Below are 4821 nucleotides of genomic sequence, written 5' to 3' on the forward strand. Positions count from 1 at the left end.
ATATATATATGAACCATTCCTTATCTGTTCTCTTTTTTAATACCATGTTAACAACACTCCAGTTCCATTAGTGAGTCCGGATTTGGGTTCTACGTCCTTATTTAATTCTGCTAACGTAAGTTGGTGATTGTAAGCTGTGGCTGTCATTATCTGTCTTCAAACAACAATGTTAAGTATTAAGATAGACCTGGTGTATAATGATACGAATGTTTTATAATGACTCGCAGAATGAATCCCACAGCTTGGAGCTCAAACATATCAACTCAGGAGACCGAAGTCTACACACAACTATTCGTGTGCTTCATTCTAGGTTCAATTCGTCTCTTACAGAATAAGTACTGCATGTAGGTGTAACCTTCTATCGTTGTGATTTTTTCCTGGTCGTGTATTGGTGTGGTAACAATAGGGCGACCTGAACAATGACTGCTGTCCATTGTGCCTTCCTCCTGAAAGATGCAAATCCACGTTTCTACAGTTCTGCCTACACCGAATGTTTGCACAATCTGTTAGGGGTTCTTTCCTTCTAAACAAACGTGTATCATCCCCTCTCTCATCTTCCCAGTAGTTGGACGCAAGCTGTTTTGCCCTGTCCATGCCAAGGTATATACTAGATCTGCCAGACGTTTTGTAAATGGAATAGCGGTGCAGTCATTGCCTGCCCAAATATGGTTCACAGTTCATCTCGAGGACACAGCAATTTTCGCAAATGGATGTTAAGGCTTTGAATTTCCTGGGCTCGTTAATACTGTTATCTCATCACAAGCAGATATGAAGCTTGAGGAAAGTCAGGGTGGACAACCACGTGTATGTAGCACTGGTAGTGCTTTCATAAGGTTACACATGTTACACTTAATCTTCAGACAAACACGGGACACGAATTTTGTCTTTCACTGTACACCCACTAAAATAATTATCGGCACTCTTTAAGCATGAGAAAATCTCATACAGCAGAAGGGAGATCTGAAAATAAAGTGAGTTTACATGCCTGGTCAGTACCCCTGATCTACTGAGCCTTAGGTCCGTATTCATTGTGGTATCGGACGCTTTGTAGCACAGTGTACTAGGGAATTTGCTTTGCTTATTAATTATCACTGCTTTTACATCATTAAGAGAGTCTGATAATCAATATAGTTTTTAAAAAAATTAAACAAGGATGTTGATATGTAATGCAGATCATATTTATAATGAACATTAAAACTCCTACTACTTATTCGAAGCTCAGATTATCGAAGCTGAAGCACTTTCGTGGGCAACACACCCCTCACATTATATGCAAATCGAGAACTGTCTGAGGTAAAAGCATATCCTAAAATAAACGAGTATGTCTACTGATCACTCCCTCCGCAATTTTGTTATCACTTTCACCAAACTGGTGATATACCACTCTCAATTTCATAATCCGTGCACTACTACTGTCACAGGTCATTGATGTGGTTAATATTTTAACAGTATTACGATACATACTGTATAATGTATATACTCTGCATTCCTTGTTCATGGGGTGTTGTATATACTGGACAGGTAGGCCTGTACACTTTATCAACTCATGCTTAAAATCCTGATGATGATTGTCGTTGTATTACAACGTGTAAGAAAATTCTAAGGTGGTAACTTGGGATAGCATAGGTGCCAAGCAGACAAACAGCACTTTGATTTCTGTAGTATCTAGTGGAAAATGCTTTGCTGTTTTGAAATCTTCCTTCGAGCATTATGTCCATTGCTATGAATAATTCGTTATACACGAAATGAAGGTACAAAATTTATATCTGGAGAGAGAGAGAGAGAGAGAGAGAGAGAGAGAGAGAGAGAGAGCTCTTGCTGTGTATTCACGGTTCAGTGCCAATGCTGGTTGCAAAGAGTATCGGAGCATGGAGTCCCGATAACAGTTTTAGTGGGTGTATATCCACGATCCAAGGCTTCAGTACTCTCCCCCCCCCCCCGTCCTGGTCGGAAGAAAGCCGAAGCCAAGGTTACAGAGCAGCCAGTCGAGCGGAAAACAGTGAGTTACTGAGGGCCAGGCAGGTGGAAGCCACACCCCCAACTACCACCACGATCACCCCCACCCCCACCCTCCCAACCAAAACACGTTACAGTAAAGATAAAATAAGAAAAAACACTGTGCTATATTATGTGACGTTGGTAGGGTGACAGCAGTAAATTATCAGTTATAGTGTAACGTTATCCCATCGCATATTACGTCACAAAGAGACTGAGGAAACACAGTCATGCATTTGCAGTATTATTTATCTCTGTCGTGCCTAAACACATGTGGGTATTATTATTAGTGTTAGTTATGATTAATTATTAGTTCTAGTATTACTATGAGGGAGGGCGAAGCCCTTGTGAGTCTCTAATCAAGTAGTGGCATTATCTCAGATATGAGCGGACCAACTCGGCCTGACCATATGCTTTGAGTTTGTATCTCAGCAACCACAGGACCAATCACTGCGTGGTTTGCACCAAATGTTAGCCACATTCTGTAAGATTTGTTTTTAACAGGTTTCATCACACCCTGGCGGTGCACGTGGCACATGATATGCACCAAATGCAGCATATCGAAAATCTTCAAAAGAGGGCCACAGGCCAAACAGTTTGTTGGAAAGGCATGAAACTTGGTAGGCAGATAGCCATCAATATAGTCTAGGCATCCTCGGGGAATAATGCGACATTTCAATGATTTGGATTTAAATGGCCTTGCTCGTACCTCCCCGACAAAGGCATTTTACCTGTTAGTATTATTAACATCATTATGTTTTTGTTGTTCTGTTCATTATTTAATTAATTATTATTATTAATAACAACGGCGAGAATTCGACGGTAAAGCGGTTAAAAACATGCAGTATGTTACCTGGAACACTAACCCTTGATCCGACTTACACCAACATTAACATGGGGTTGACTGAACCCCATTTTCAGAAAATGAAAAATAATAGTCAGAATTTGAATTTATTCAATTCCTTTGCATACATAGAAAATAATTATGGCCTTTGTACTTCAATCGTTGTGAAAAACCAATAACTTGAAACTGAATCTTAAAACTAAGGTGGATAACTAAAAAAAAAAGTGTAAAAATACTAAGATTAACTAAATAACTATGCTGAAGACCATGCTATATGGAAAGGACTGCAGCTGTGGGCTTGGCTATGGGCACACAAACACCCTGGTTGTGGGAGCCTCCGCTAACTCACCCACAGCCTTGGGGCAGCACTAGAAACTGTGTGGGAGAGGGATGAAGAATTTTTTTTTTTTTCTTTTTGTCAAAGAACGATTAGTGTGCAATGGATTTTTTTTTTACCTATATTTACCCCTGTAAATGAACAACAACTACATATTATTGATCACCAAGGCTATAGCCAATGATTTCAAAGGAATTCTTACGGATTATTATTATTTTTTTTTTTTGATAAACGAAAAATTTTCCATATGCAAAATGAAAATTATAATCTTATGTTACACCAAATAGTCTGTACTTGAACTAATAATTACAAGAGTACATAGGAGTGTACAATGTATGAACTGGTGTACAGATGTACTAATCTCAAAATAATTATATTCCTATCAATTATTTCTCCCCAAAAAACCTACACTTAAATGAAAGTATGTTCTAATCTCTCGTAAAATTTACACCAAATATGCTGTACTGGAACAACTAATGTCAAGTGAACATTTGGTTGTACAACGTAGGTACATGAGTACATTATTACATATCTCATATATAAAGGCCTTCAAAAAAGAAACTAGAATTATTATTTTTTTTTTTAATCATCAATAAATAAGTAATGCTGACCAACTAAAAAATTAAACCCACCTGGTATTAGCCGCAGTTGGTGCACACGGGGTAGATGTGTTTTGATTACACTGGCTGGCGGCCTCAGGAATGACACCTGTGCCGTGTCTTGTGATCGTCTCTCCTCACAACAGGAGCTTTACTGTCTGCAAACACTGCGCGTCTACTGTCTGATGCTGAAGAGGCAGGTGTTGGTATGCCACAAACGCTGGCAATGAGCACCATGAGAGGCTGAGATAGAGCTGGTGAGTCCATCCTCTTTTGCTCCCATGGCTTGGTCAATGCAACCACCAACTCCTTCATGAACAGCTACCTGGCGATTCTGCCCGCCCCTGCCTTGTCGAGATTTTGACTGTAAATCATCCAGGAGTTTAGGACACAGGTGTTCAGCATTCCGAAAAAAACGCACAGCGGCCATCTTCTCGTTTTCCTTGCCATTGGTCCTCAGGGTTGGTTGATCGTCCATGGATGACAAAAGGAGCACCACTTTCTTTTTCTGTGCAGCTGCAGGAATGTCTGAGACGAGCGTCATTTCCTTATTGAACAAAAAGGCACTCTACCCTGACTCACGGTCCCCTCTCTCCTTCATAACCGTGGGGATCTCCTTGTTCCTCTTCACTGTCCTCACAAGGGTCATTCCACAGTTCAGCAGATCGTTCACAAGGGTCACTGAAGTGAACCAATTGTCCGTGGTTACATTCCTGTTGCAGTGGTGGTACTGCCTTGTGAGCTCCTTTGTAAAGAAGTGGCCGAGACTCATGCCATTCTGAGGTCTTGTCCCCTGGCGCCCCAGGTAGGGAATGGCCGACAGCATGTACTTACTGTCATTTTATACAGCCATGACAATCTTTATCCCATACTTTGCAGGTTTGTTTGGTATGTACATTCTGAAGGGGCACCTGCCACAGAACCCCAGCAGCTGTTCATCAACTGTGAGGTATTCACCAGGCATGTACAACCTCCCACACCTTTCAGTAAATATGATCCAGATGTCTCTGACAGGAGCAAATCCATCAGTCTACCGCCTCTCCTTC

Source organism: Coenobita brevimanus, chromosome 102, assembly GCF_032717465.1.
Source record: "Coenobita brevimanus isolate Jiangsu-jjx chromosome 102, ASM3271746v2, whole genome shotgun sequence".
NCBI classification, from domain to species: Eukaryota; Metazoa; Arthropoda; class Malacostraca; order Decapoda; family Coenobitidae; genus Coenobita; species Coenobita brevimanus.